This window comes from Caretta caretta, chromosome 14 (genome assembly GCF_965140235.1).
Source record: "Caretta caretta isolate rCarCar2 chromosome 14, rCarCar1.hap1, whole genome shotgun sequence".
Classification (NCBI taxonomy): domain Eukaryota; kingdom Metazoa; phylum Chordata; order Testudines; family Cheloniidae; genus Caretta; species Caretta caretta.
Genome location: NC_134219.1, coordinates 22,673,439 through 22,688,293, shown reverse-complemented (window position 1 = coordinate 22,688,293; position 14,855 = coordinate 22,673,439). Strand labels below are relative to the sequence as shown.

The window sequence follows — 14,855 nt, the reverse complement described above, 5'->3', positions numbered from 1 at the left end:
GCAAATCACTCAGTCTCTGGGCCCGTTGGAGGGTGAGCCTTGCACAGTGTCGCACGCTTCCCTTGGCCCTACATGCGTTCCCCCTCCTTTTGCACCTTGCCTCACACTTGAAAGGCCAGGGTGGCACAAGCAGAGAGTTCACCAGCCTGCTCTCTCAGAGGGACCACCCTGGTCCCTGATGTGAACGGAGTGCATGTACGGGCCCTGGCTTTGCTGGCCAACATTCCTCCCAGGTCAGCCCAACGAGCTGGAGTATCCTACGGCCTCTCTGCTCATTACACAGCCCCCTGAGAAGGGACCCAGCGGAGCTCTTCCCTGCCAAAGCCACGGCTCCGGCTCGAACGGGGTTCTACCAGCTCCGAGCACAACATTGAACCCAGGGTCCTTCAATCCCAAAGCGTCACTGTTCTCAGCGTCACAGGCCCAAAGCTGCTTTGGGACAGAGCCGGGAATCTGCGCGTGCCAGCACCGGCAGCGACAGGCACCCCGACTCAGGGACCCCAGCAGCAGGACAAGGCTGGACAGTGGAGAATTGCCGCTGGCTAAACGTCTGATCCCCAGGGATGGAGAACAAGGACCCCGCTCTGGAGAAGCGGCTGGGAAGGGCAGTCGAAGGCTTTGCTCGCATCCATCAGCTGCCAGCGCTTCCCAGTGGTACAGCAAGGCTGAGCGCACCTGAGCTAATGAACGAGGGGGGCAGGTCACCGATCACTGGCCAGTCCTGTAAGGAACATCTCCCTCCCCTCGCTGCAGTCTCAGCCAGTTCTGACACGGCCTCCCAACCCTGTGGCACAGGGTGGGAAGGCCAGGCTTGCCCCGGGGGTGGGGGGGTCTCTCTTACATGCTGGGCTTGCCAGTGATCCTCCCGCTACACTCCATGCATGCAATGAGACCGATGCTTCCCCATGGCTCAGAGCGCCTGAGCCGAGGATGCCAGACTGGGCCCAGGAAGGGTCACTTCTGCTTCTTGCCACGTCTCCACAGCCCTGTGACTGGTGACGTGTGTGTGGGGGAGGGGGGGCAGGCACCCTCTCCTCCCATTGATTCTCTGCTGTCCCAACCCGCCATCAGCATCCGGCTTCCTGCCTCCCAAGATTGGGCTCAGCGATCCCCCTCCGTGGTTCCCAAACGGCTCTGCCTTTTGAGTCATTGCTCTCCCTGCGCTTGCCCTGGCCCACACGGGCTCACACAGCATCACTCCCTGGTCTTTGGAGCCCCCCCTTCATCATCCCTTCAGCCCCCCTCTTGTCCAGGGCTGTGAGTTTGTTACCCAGCATTCCCAGTGAGGGCCTGGGCCAGCGCTCCACAAAGGAAACGCTCCAGAAGCCAGAGGTTTCCTGCTCCCCGGGGGGGAGTCAGGAGTCTGAGTCCCTCCCCACCCCAGCACTGTACGCCCTGGGTCAGCCCCAAACCTCGCACCTTGCTTTGTCACCAGTGCTGCTGCCCGTGGAACAGAGGGAATGTGGAGGGAATGTGGAGCCAGGTCTGAGCTCTCTCTCCCTTGGGTCCTTCTGGAGCAAGAGTCTGCAGCCTTGCCCAGTCCCTTTACTCCCCTTGACTGGCTTTCCTGGCAGGCCTTACAGGGAAAGCCAGCCTCTGTGCCAGGCCCCAGGCCTCTGCTCTTTCTGCCAGCCCCTGGCAGGTGCTGTTCACCCCCTCGCACACATGCAGGCCTGAGGGATGTGGCTGCTATATGCACGGGGGTCCCCAGCAGCACTGGCTTTTTGCTGGCATTTACAGAGCATAGCCCATCCCCCACCCCTGGCCCAGGGTGCACCCTTGACCAGAAGCCCCTCACCCATTTCAGACCCAAGGGTGCCCAATCCAGAGACAGGCTGGAGAACCTTTCCCCCACTGGAGGGCGAGCCTTGCGCACGTGTCCCCCTCCTTTTGCACTTTGGCCTCACACTTGAAAGGCCAGTATGGCACAGGCAGAGAGTTGGGCAACCAGTTCCCACCTTCGCCAGCCCTGCCCTAGGGTGACCAGGTGTCCGGTTTTCGGGAACACCCAGTCAAAAAGTGACCCTGGTGGCTCCGGTCAGCACCGCCGACTGGGCTGTTAGAAGTCTGATCGGCGGTGCTACGGCACTAGGGCAGGCTAGTCCCTACCTGTCCTGGCTCCATGCTGTGCCCCAGAAGCGGCCAGCAGGTCCAGCTCCTAGGCGGAGGCTGGGGGTGGGGTGGGCACAGGGCTCCGCGCACTGCCCCTGCCGCAAGCACTGGCTCCGCATTCCTATTGGCCGGGAACTGCAGCCAATGGGAGCTGAGGGAGCAGTGCCTGTGGGCGATAGCAGCGCATGGAGCCTCCTGGCCCCTCCACCTAGGAGCCGGACCTGCTGTCTGCTTCCAGGGCGCAGCACGGAGCCAGGACAGGTAGGGACTAGCCTACCTTAACCCCGCTGCACTGCTGACTGGGAGCTGCCTGAGGTAAGCCCGTGCCCCAACCCCCTGCCCCAGTATTGAGTCCCCCCCAAACCTGGAGCCCCCTCCCTCACCCTGAACCCTTCATCCCCGGTCCCAGCCCAGAGCCCACACCCCCAGCCCAGAGTCCGTACCCCCTCCCACACTCCAACCCCCTGCCTCAACCCGCAGTCCCCTCCCACATTCCGAATCCCTTGGCCCCACCCCCCAGCTGGGAGCCCCCTCCTGCACCTCATTCCCAGCCCCACCCCAGAGCCCACACCCCCAGACATAGCCCTTACCTCCCCTTGGCACCTCAACCCCCTGCCCCAACCCAAAGCCCCCTCCCACACTCTGAACCCCTCTGTCCCACCCCCCAGCCTGGAGCCCCCTCCTGCACCCCAAATCCCTCATCCCAGAGCTCACACCCCCAGCTGGAGCTCTCACCCCCTTCCGCACCCCTCAAACTCGGAGCCCCCTCCTTCACCCCAAACCCCTCATCCCGAGCCCCACCCCAGAGCCTGCACCCCCAGACGTAGCCCTCACCGCCCCCTAGCACCTCAACCCACTGCCCCAGCCCAAAGCCCACTCCCATACTCTGAACCCCTCTGCCCCACCCCCCAGCCTGGAGCCCCCTCCTGCACCCCAAACCCCTCATCCTAGAGCTCACTCCCCCAGCCGGAGCCCTCACCCCCTTCTGCACCCCAACCCACTTCCCCAGCCCGGAGCCCTGCACCTCTCATTTCCAGCCCCACCCCGGAGCCCTCATCCCCTCCTGCACCCTACCCTCCTGCCCCAGCCCAGTGAAAGTGAGTGAGGGTGGGGGAATGTAGTGAGCAGGGCGCAAGGCCTCAGGGAAGTGGGGCGGGGGGCTAGAGTGTTGGGTTTCATGCCATTAGAAAGTTGGCAACCCTACCCTGCTCCCTCAGAGGGATCTAGGGCAACCTGCTTTCAAACTGCAAAAACGGGATACATGCGGGAACCACGCCCTGTCTGTGGGCCCGTCCCCTTCTTGGCGCCCCCAGGTGGGGCCTTGGTGGTGGGGAGGAGGAGCAGGGGGTAGGGCCTCAGGCCCACCTCACCCTAGAGGGACCCCCCGGGTTCCCGGAGCGAATGGAGCGCCTGTGCTGGGCCTGGCTTTGCCGGCGGCCGTTCCTCCCAGCTCAGCCCAACATCGTGGTGTGCTACAGCCCCACTGCTCATTGCACGGCCCTCTGAGAAGGGACCCAGCCGAGGGGTTGCTCCTTCCCCTGTCTGCTCTGGAGCCGTGTGCAGATCTCCCCGCACCAGCCGCTCTTACGGAGCCAGGCTCTTTTGTTCTGTGACCCGATTCCATTTTTTAACAAACGATGTGAACAATCACCGGCCCGGCGCTAATTTCTCAGCTGTCTCCAGGGGCAGCCGGGGGCCTGGGAGACAAGCGAGACGGGAGTTCATTAACAGGGGGCCTGACAAAGCCGTCAGCACCACCGTGGGAAGGCTGGGCCAGGGTTCAATGCAGTGACATGTGAGGCAGGGAAGCCTGTTTCAGGGTGGCCCCAGGCTGTGACAGGTCTGGTTGGCGGAGCTGCGATGCAGGGAGCGGCGCACGCCGTTTGCCTGCAGGAAAGGGGGCCTCAGAATGGGGGTTACCCTCTTCTCTCTGCACCAGGGAACAACGGCTGCTCTATGGACCAGGGACGGGGAGAGCTGGGTTCAGTCCTCAGCCATGCCACAGACCTTGGGCCAGCGCTTCATCTCCTAGCCCCACAGGGCCTGGGCGGCTCAGTCCATCTGCAAGAGGGAGAGGCTGGGCTGCTACAGGATGGGAGCCCCCCCGGAAAGTCCATGGCAACAATGCCCACCTGGCAGTGGCATGGGGCTGGCACTCTTGCTGTGCACAGGGTCATGCCCTGCCCTTCTCAGCCAGAGGGTTAGCAGCAGCGTCTACCAGTCTGGGCAGCCCCCGACGCCTTCGTAGCTGCACATCTGAGTGGCAGGCCCAATTGGTACTACGTCAGGTCCCGGGCTCAGCGAGCACCACGTCAGACAGGCTGTGTAAACGGAGACAGCAGAAGCCGGGTCCTTGCAGCTCTGGTGCTGTCCCCTGGGCCCGTCTGGGAGGACTCCGAACAGGGGAGCCCAGGCTCTTCGCAGCCAGGGAGCGTGGGCCAGCGGCTAGGGTGCTAGTCCAGGCGGCATGAGCCCCAGGCTCTGTTCCTGGCTCTGCCTGCATGTCCTTAGGGCTCATCTGCACTTAAAACGCTGCCACTTCAGCTGCGGCAGAGACGGGAGAAATTCGTCCGTCGCCCTCGTGCTGTTTGCCCAGGGCCTTAGGTCAGTGTAACTGCCTTGCTCAGGGGAGAGGGGTTTGCATACCCCGGAGCGACGGCTGGGCTGATCTGATTTTCTAACGTGGCCCAACCCTTAGTCTCTCTAGTTTCCAAAGGTTTTTAGGCCTGCCCGTGCTCCTGCTGTGTGGGGCCATGCAGTGAAGAGGGACAGGTTCTCAGATCCTGCTGTGAAGGGGAATCAGGTGTCCGTTAGATTGTATTGATAATCTAGGGCTCTTCCTCCACTGAGAGCACGCCCCTGGCTGGGGGAGCCATCTCACTGCAGCAGAGATGTTCTGGGTCCCCCCCCAGCACCTTTTGCTGCATTCATTGTCCTGTCAGCATGGACTGGTGCATGGCAGCTCCTGTATGACCACTGGTAACTGCCTGTTCCTACTAATAGCAACACACAGACTATAGCATTTTCCAGCCATGAATCTCAAAGGAGAGAAGTGTCATTGGTCCTGTTTTACAGATGGGGAAACAGAGGCACAGAGCAGTGACGTGCCCAAGGTCACCCAGCAGGCCAGTGTCAGAGCCAGGAATAGGACACAGGTCTCCTGAGTCCCAGTCCAGTGTTCTAGCTGCCAGGCCATTCTGCTAGCAAGCAGGCTAGAGGTAAGCAGGGGCTGGCCACTGAGGAGGGGACCCAAGAGACGGTTAGGTATCGTACACCCTCCTGGCTCCACGGGGACCCAAGAGGTGGTTAGGTATCGTACACCCTCTTGGCTCCACGCAGAGGCAAGCCACAGTCCACCCCCTGTGGCCGACTTGACTCAGGCAGGATCTGGTCCCTGGTTCTGGGGTGGATGCTGAAGATGGAGAGTTTGCTGCAGAATCATTCGTGTGCTGCCTGCTCCTCAGCTCTGCCTGTCGAGTGATCTCACTTTCAGCCTTTAGCTTCTGCACTCCTTTGCTGCCTTCTTTAATTGCCTCCCCCCCCCACCCGCCCCGACCCACTGGTGGTCTAGTGAGCTGCCAGCCCCACAGGCTGCCTCCGTGCCGGTGCTGCATTTCCAGGCGATTTGATGATTTGTTCTGTGTGTCGTTAGCGGCGGGATTCCTGACAAAGCGCCCCGCGCTGTGTGCAGAAGCAGAAAGCAGCTGCCTTTGCTTTGGTCACCAAAGACAGCCTCCCCCTAGCTCTCGATTGTGCCGAGGGTATTGAAGCAGTCATCCTTGCTCTGATTTCCTGCCCTGTTCCTAGCAAGAAAGGCTGAGATGTTCCTTCTTTTCACTTACTCTGAAGAGCTGAGGCACTAAAATATCCAGGGGCAGCTGAATTCATTTACACCTTGTCACGGAGTCCCTGGGCGATGCTCTGGAACTGCTCCCCATGAAGCCAGTCAGGACTCTGGGGCAGTCGCCTTTCTGTGAGCAGCCTGTCTTCAGGACACACAGCTCACACAGCTTCCACCTTCCTGGGTCTGACCTCGGAGCATTCAGCATCCTCTGCCCCTCCGTGCGCTTCCCACAGCGAGTCCGCTCAGGCGGGGCTCCTGGGGAAGCCAGAGGGTCCTGCACCCCAACTTCGCAGTCAGACGTGACTCTCAGCCAGCCAGTAAAACAGAAGGTTTATTAGACGACAGGAACATGGTCTAACACAGAGCTTGCAGGTGCAGAGAACGGGACCCCTCAGCTGGGTCCATTTTGGGGGGTAGTGAGCCAGACAACCACGTCTGCACTTCACTCCATGTCCCAGCCAGCCCCAAACTGAAACTCCCTCCAGCCCCTCCTCCTCTGGGCTTTGTTCCTTTCCCGGGCCAGGTGGTCACCTGATTCCTTTGTTCTCCAACCCTTCAGCTCTCACCTTGCAGGGGGGGAAGGGCCCAGGCCATCAGTTGCCAGGAAACAGGGTGTCGGCCATTCTCTGTGTCCAGACTCCTGCACACACATGCCCTCTAGGGCTCTGCAATGATCATACACCCTTACTCCACCCCCTAGATACTTAAGAACTGCCTGGGGGAAACTGAGGCACCCCCACACTATTCAGAGGAAACATTAAGAACAGTCCCACTTCGTCACATCTCTCCCCCCTTCGAGATCGAACTGAGCGGGGTCACTTTAGCCGGTGACCTGGGGAAGTTCGAAGCCACCAACATTCCCATGGATGCCCCAGCATCTCTCCCATTCCTTGGTAGGAGTTACACCAGGCCCTTCCAGTTTCACGCCCTCCCTTAGGTCAGGGGTGGTCGATAGCACTTGCTGGCCGCATGTGGGAAGGTTTATGCAGCCCATGCCCTTTGGCCACCCCAAGAATGTCTCCCCATTGACCATCACCTTCTGCTCCCACTGGAGGTCCGGGGGGCCTGGCCCCAGGAAACTCCACACAGACATATAGGTTGGGGTCAGGAGTGGGAGCCTGTCCACATCCCCAACCATCTGGCTGACGGAGTCTAAGGCCTTGGGACCCAGCAAGGGAGCTAGACACCGGGGCTTTTCCGCAGGGTCCCCTTGGTTCAAATCGCCAGCCTGCTCAAAGGCAGTGAGGTGGGCATCCAAACCCCCCCCCTTAACCAGGGGCAGCAATTTAGTCTCGAGGTTCCCTGCGGAACTGGCCCCCCGGGGTCTATCCCCACTCACCCCTGAGGGGTCCCCTAGACCTCTCCGCTCCCCCACCGCCAGTTCATGCTGCTGCTGCTTCTGCAGCTCTTTCTCGGGCTCTCGCTGTCTCTCACAGTCCTCTTGCTCTCTCAGACTCAGCTCCAATCCCGTCCGTCTCGATCCCCCGATGGGGAACCCGATCGTGAAGACCCTCGTCTGGTCGGGGACAGGAGTCTTGGCGATGCCTGGCTCCCGCTTCAGCTGCTCCCAGATCCTGCTATAGCCCCAGTTGGGGTCAGGAATCTGTTCCTTAGAGCGGTCATCCTCCTCCAGCTGCACGATTAACTCTGCTTTGGTGCACTTTCCAACGCTCAACCCTCTCTTTTTGCACAGGGTTACAATGTCCTTCTTAAGGAGACGGTGACAGGCCATCACTCCGCTCCTCCCAAGTTGTTGTGGACTCACAGGCCTGTGTGTTCTCAGCTCCCCACGGTTTCCAGGGAGAACCCCTAGTGTGCCAGCCCTTCTCGAGGTCACCACCTCTTTGCCAGGGTCGAGCTGCAGACTCCTCCGCCCCTTGGACTGCTTGCTGCAATCCCCAGGGGAACCCTGCTACTGCACAGTCCTTCTCGCTGGTCACACACTCCCAGGGGTTAACCGCCCCCCGAAACCGCTCCTCTCTGAGCCTTCAGCAGGCCTAGTCCTCGGCAATCCCCCTTCGTGTTACTGCTCCCCAGTCACTTACTGCAGGAAGCGCCATCCACGGGGTGCAGTACATCCCACCGCTGCCACCAGTTGTCACGGAGTCCCTGGGCGATGCTCTGGAACTGCTCCCCATGAAGCCAGTCAGGACTCTGGGGCAGTCGCCTTTCTGTGAGCAGCCTGTCTTCAGGACACACAGCTCACACAGCTTCCACCTTCCTGGGTCTGACCTCGGAGCATTCAGCATCCTCTGCCCCTCCGTGCGCTTCCCACAGCGAGTCCGCTCAGGCGGGGCTCCTGGGGAAGCCAGAGGGTCCTGCACCCCAACTTCGCAGTCAGACGTGACTCTCAGCCAGCCAGTAAAACAGAAGGTTTATTAGACGACAGGAACATGGTCTAACACAGAGCTTGCAGGTGCAGAGAACGGGACCCCTCAGCTGGGTCCATTTTGGGGGGTAGTGAGCCAGACAACCACGTCTGCACTTCACTCCATGTCCCAGCCAGCCCCAAACTGAAACTCCCTCCAGCCCCTCCTCCTCTGGGCTTTGTTCCTTTCCCGGGCCAGGTGGTCACCTGATTCCTTTGTTCTCCAACCCTTCAGCTCTCACCTTGCAGGGGGGGAAGGGCCCAGGCCATCAGTTGCCAGGAAACAGGGTGTCGGCCATTCTCTGTGTCCAGACTCCTGCACACACATGCCCTCTAGGGCTCTGCAATGATCATACACCCTTACTCCACCCCCTAGATACTTAAGAACTGCCTGGGGGAAACTGAGGCACCCCCACACTATTCAGAGGAAACATTAAGAACAGTCCCACTTCGTCACACACCTCCCTCCCCCTTCTCGTTTTCTTTTTTAAAAGAACTCTACAGTGTGTGGGAAAGAGGCTGGATGGACTCTCTGAAAACAGATTGTCAGCCGTGGGGCAGGGACCATCTGCTTATTTGTTCTATGTGTCCAGCACCTAGCGCGAAAGGGTCCTGAAGCCCGCCTGGGCTCCTAGGTGCCGATACCACAAATAGTAAATAACAATAGCCAGGAAGAGTAGCAGTGCAAGCTTCCCCCCACCGCACATCCCTCAGCCCAGACCCAACGCAGCCACCTCTGGGGGGAGACAACAGCTCACAGGAACTGCTATGCTGGCTCAGATTGTCTAGTCCAATATCTTGTCTCTGAAAGAGGCCAGCACCAACAAACCCCATAGTGGGTAGTCGTGGGGTAATCTGCCCCCTGGGGATGTTTCCTCTGTTGCCCCTTGTACCGAAGCGAGGACTCACCGCTGTGGCACCTCCTGCTGGTTGTCTGGGAATTAGCTCTTTCCAGCCTCAGAGCACCCTCTGCTGGCCGGTGTCTTGCCTGCCGCTGGCCCCGTGTCCCTCCCGGACCCCGGTGCCTGTTTAGCTCAGGGTTCTGCCCTAGCAGTACCCCCACACTCTGGGTCTCCCCTCCCAGGGGAACCCCCAACCCTCTAAACCTACCTTGTCTCCATGGCTACTGCCAGTCGTCATCTAGCTCCTGCTCACTGGGGCAAACTGCAGTGTAATGGCTACTCATCATTGGCAAGGAGGTTAGGACGATGCTGCCTCTGCCCATTCCCAGGCTGCCCTCTGCAGCCCCAGTACCTTTCTGGGCCTTTACCAAGGCCTGCAGCCTGGGGGTTTACCAGGCTGGAGCTCCCCAGCTCCCTTTGCCCTTCCCCAGCACTGCTCCAGTTCAGGTACCTTGCTCCCAGGCAGCTAGCCCTTCCCACTCCAGGACTAGAGTGAGATTCCTACAGCTCCTGGCCCTCAGCCCTCTTATAGGGCCAGCTGTGCCCTGATTGAGCTGGCCACAGTGGTGGCTGCTTCCCCACTCAGCTTTTCCCAGCCACAGCCCTCTCCAGGGTTGCTTTTAACCCCTCTTTACTGGAGTGGGGCAGCCGCCCCACTACACCCCCCATCAGTGAACAGTTAGCCTGGGCCCTGGAGCAAATGGATGTTGTCATTGTCTGTACATGTGTCAGCTCCTGTTTGAAACCCTGCTGAGATCTTGACTTCCCGCACATCCAAGGGCAGGGAGTTCAGCAGGCTGTTGAGTGATCAAGCATTTCCAGGCATCGGTTCCGTACATCCTGCCTTTCACTCTCATTCACCACCCCCTTTGGGTTGTGCTGGTGTCAATAACACTGAAGGCAGCCCACAGGGCTGGGATCCATTTGGACCAGAGCCAGCAGAGGGGGTTGAAGCGCGGGGGTGGAGGTCACTACTTGCTCATGCTAAGGGATGACTAAGGTGGGATCTGGCTGCATACATGCAGTGGAAGGGTGTGAATGTGCGGCTGGAGGGGGATATTGAAGGCAACGCAGGGAGCGAGAGCCAGGAGTAAGGGGATAAAAGCCAGGGTTCTCCCCAGGCTACTGGGCCTTTGCCCGACAGGAGCACTGCTGAGTGCCCCCCAAATAAAGGGGCGACAAACTGTCTGGTGCTCCCCTGGCACACCCCTTCCTATGAGGCAGTGTGTGTTCCCCTCTGTGGCCGGCCAGCTCTGCCATCTTCTGAGGAGGCTGGTCCAGTGACTGGGACACAAGCCTGGGACTCGGGGTAACAGGCTTCCTGGGTAGCCTTGGGCAGTCACTTTGCCTCTTTCTGCCTCAGTTCCCCACCTGTATGCTGGGCGCATGGCACGGCACAGCCTTGCCCCCGGGGGGCTGTGGGGATGAGCACAGGGAAGGCTGAGGTGCTCAGTGATGGGACCAGGTAGACGGGCAGAGTGGCAGTCCGGGTCCTCGGTCAGGTTCGGGAACGGCGGGGCGATGCTAGGGGTCATTCGGCAGGGAGATGTCTGGCTGCGGGGAAGCAGCCTCTTTGCTGCTGCTTCTTCCTTACGTCAGTCCCGGCAGATGGGCCTGCTCCCCCCGCCGTGCTCTGTTCAGCGCCATCACCCACATGCTAACGGGTCTTCTTGGGTCGGCCTCTCCGTCCTTTGCCCAGGGCTGCGCGTTACACGAGCGACCCTTCGGAGCTGGCGTGCCCTCGCTGTCCTCTACGGGTGTCACTTGGAGCGTGTCTCTCATGTACACGTTCCTCACAGGGTCCTTCTCAACCTTCCCTGTTGTTCCATTCTGGGGAATGGGTCATTTGCTCACCTGGTTACTTTGTTCCCAATGCTCAGTGGCACACACTACACCTGGACGGACCCCCGCTATGTCGACCTTCCCTTTTCACCTTCCTGGCATCTTCCAGACTGCACCACTTCTCTCTCTCCAGCTGAGCCACACAGCCCCTTTGCTTGGGGCGTTTAATTAGACTGGGAGACATGCTGGAGTAGACAGGGTAGGGGGCCAAGTGTCTGGGTTAGATGAACACAGCTCTGTCCCTCTCTGGTGTGAGGATCCAGACGTGTCCTGACAAACCACCGTACACTCCCTGGTATACACTGCACTGGGGAGAGCGCTTGTTCGGACAGATGGCCGCATGGCACCGTGATGCCGCCACGCCCAAACGGCAGCATGGCAGAGTTAGCCAATCAGCAGGGCCTTCCCCATCAGACTTTTTTGGGCATGTCCAGTGTGGGTCTCAGATCCTCAGCAGGTGTGCGCACTGCAGGGTAACACATGAAGGCTGCAGTTCATGCAGAAGCCAACATCTGCACCTCGTTGCCTGCACGTCTGGCTGGAAATGCTCCACTGAGTATTAAGGGGAAATTGCATCTGCCTTGGTTTTTGGATTGAACATCTGCGCATGGCTACCTCCGGCTAATCCCTGTGCAATGAACTGGCTCTCGGTGCACAGAAATCATCTGGATACAAGGAAGATCCACAAGTGGCATGTGATGGTCAGGTCTTGACCTGTTCTCTCCTCCGTATGGCTTAACCCCATCTCCAAGCGCATACCAGAGCGCATGCAGATCTATTCAGCTGTGGCACTTTGGAGAGAGAGGTCTCTTTGATGCGAGGCTGCATTTTAACCTTGGGAAAGGCTGAGGTTGAAGCCAGGTTAAATAAATAAAAAATGGAGAAAAGCAAAGCTCTGGAAGCTTGAAGACCTGCAGATGTGACGTTCCCACAGCTCTCCTGCAAAATGTCTTGTGTGAGAAGCAACACACACCAAGCTCAGCCAGCCCAGGCCATCCCACACCGAGCCTCTCCGCCCCTCCCCAGCTATGCTGTGTGCCTTTCTGGCGTGGTCCTGCCTGGCACCAGGAACCACACCTCGCAGATGGCCAGAATAACTGTATCAAGCCTGTCTGCAGTGTGTGGCCCGTTCCCCAGCTCCAGCCCTGCAGCGCCGGCCTGTACAGAGATCTCCAGGCTTTGTGGCAGTGATACACCTCTTACAGGATCAGAGACGTGTATATCCGGAGAGCCTGTGTAGTGTTAATGAGCAGCTGGCGGAGATAAGCCATTGGTGTGACCTGGTGGGGTCACTCTGATGTTTCCACTGTGTGTTCAATGGATCGGGTGCAGACGGGTGGCGGGGCCTCTCTTCTGTTCGCAGCTGTGGAGGGAGCCGGCTGGTGCCTGGCCCAGCTTTGGCTCCAGATAAATAACCAGCGAGCATCACCTGATGCTAGCCAGCTGGTGCCACTCCACAGGTGGTTTGCTAACGACAGATGAATGGAGCAGCCAAGTGCAGAGGACACTGAGGGGAGCCCCTGAGATGGCTGACTGGAGAGTGGAGCCTGGGGAAATGGGGGAGCCGGGGCACCTGTAATGCGGGGCTGCTGCTGCACAACAACAAAGTGCCTCCGCAAAGAGGTACAGGGACAGACAGCACACTCTGGGCCTGCAGCATTTCTGTCCCGAGGCAGAGCTATCCCTGATCCCCTCTCCACCCTCTCCAGCTCCCTCCCCGCCGCAAACAGCAAGAGGAACGTGGTAAAGGACACAAAGTAGGCTGGCTGGAAACGGCGAATCCAAGCAGTGATCGGCAGTGAGCATCTTCACACCGGGACCCCAAGCCGAACACACACGGGCGCAGAGGAGAGAAGCAGTCACAGCGAGGGGAGATTGCTCAGCCTCGGATCACTGCCCTTCGTGCGGAACGCTCCGTTGTCGGTGGCGATCAAATGGAAAAGCGAAGCACGGCTGGGTGGGTTTCACTGCAGCGAATTCCAGAAAAGGAGGGTGGGGACCATCTGGCTGAAATTCTCTGCAGCCGGCTTCCAGTCTGGGGCTGCCAAAGAAGCAGATGGGGAAGCCGGCTGGACTGCAGATTTACTAGGCAGGTAACTGTAGGCTTAGACTGAGGCACGTAAACATGAAGAGCCACTCTACCTCCAGTGTAAACCCACTGCCATACAGCCTCAGGCGTACTGTATGCACACAGGTACACGCACACACACACGCCCCTCTCCTTCCCTGCACAACACCTGAATGCGTAGGCCAACTCACACACCACACACACATTCACCCACACCCAGTGTTACCATTCCATCTCCTGGGCCCATTCACCAGTGGGTTATTGTTGCGTTGATTCTGTGCCAGGGCAATCTGTGGGTGTATAGGGAGTTTGATGCCTTTCTGGGCCTCCTTGTGAGCTCAGGGCCCTACATTCTGCATTTCTACATGGCCCCATCACTTCCCAGTTCCATGGGCTCCTCCCACTGAGCTCAGGATGCCACCCCTGCAGAGGTGAAGGCTGAGCCCTGCCTCTCAGACACGATAGGCATGGCCCCCACCAGCTCCTGAGTGGCATGTGCTCCAGCAGGCCACTCATTAAAACATCCCTTGGGTGTTGGATAGGCTGCGCAGAGGGAAAGGGAGGGCAGCTGATAGGGGGCACCTGAGTCTCTTGGGGAGATGTAGGAGGCAGTTTGGGATTGTAGATTAAACACATCAGGTGGTACTTTGGCTAAAATGATCAGTAGTGAATAGCTAACACATGTGGTGTGGCATTAGGTTTCAGAGTTAACAGTCATTTGGGATGAATGGGCAGCCTATGGTGTCAGGCTGTCTGCAGACTCAGGAGCACAGTGCCTCACTGGTGACATTTTGAAGTATTTTTCTCAACCATGAGGGTCAGAAAGGTTTTTTAAATTTGAAAACTTAAGATTCGGGAACCCGAGGTGCGGGGGGGGTTGGGGAGGATCCTGCTGCGAATTCTGCAGCCCTGGCTTCCCAGAATCCCTGGGGCTTGACCCTCATCTGATTTGTAAAAAACATTCATAAAAATGACAGCTGTGTTGAGGAATGTAAGGTTGGAATAGCAGGGCGCTGCGGGTCAGGAGTGAGGAGCATCAGAAGAGCATGTGCCTGTCTCAGGACTGGAATAGCAGAGGGCTGTAGCCCAGACTGGGGTGGCTCAGCACAGCTGCATTTGGGGAGTGCAGGACAGGAGATGCAGGGGTGCTGAAGTCCTCCTTGGGGTGTTCTAGCAAAGCTGCATAGGGAAGCTACAGCCGACTGGCTATTCACACGAGACAGGGCAGGGCTCTGTCACACAAGTTCACATACGTGGACCATGGAAGGAAAGCCAACGATGGTTTGATGTTATTGGCTGGGATTTCCTGGAGTCCCTTAGAGCAACGTGTCAGGGAGCTGGTGATGACCCCTGGCACTGGCAGCCAGATGTTGCCGCTGTTGGTTCTCAGGGGCTGTGGAGTGTGGAGCTCCGGGGCAACACTGATGAGAAATGATCTAACTCCTCCCTGCTGGGGACAGAAGCGAAAGGAGCTGGATCTCCCTCTGCCCCCTTGTTGTATTGTGGACCTGGAGGCTTCCTCTGGAGGCTCTAGACAGGTTTCAGAGGAACAGCCGTGTTAGTCTGTATTCGCAGAAAGAAAAGGAGTACTTGTGGCACCTTGGAGACTAACCAATGTATTTGAGCATAAGCTTTCGTGAGCTACACTGAATGCATCCGATGCAGTGAGCTGTAGCTCACGAAAGCTTATGCTCAAATAAATTGGTTAGTTTCTAAGGT

At 58.8% G+C, this 14,855-nt stretch overlaps 1 protein-coding gene across 1 annotated transcript in view; it reads left to right on the top strand.

Annotated features, from left to right (window-relative positions):
- Positions 1–14,855, top strand: part of USP43 (ubiquitin specific peptidase 43) — a 211,940-nt gene that overhangs the window by 103,175 nt on the left and 93,910 nt on the right. The gene's annotated exons all lie outside the window — the stretch shown is intronic.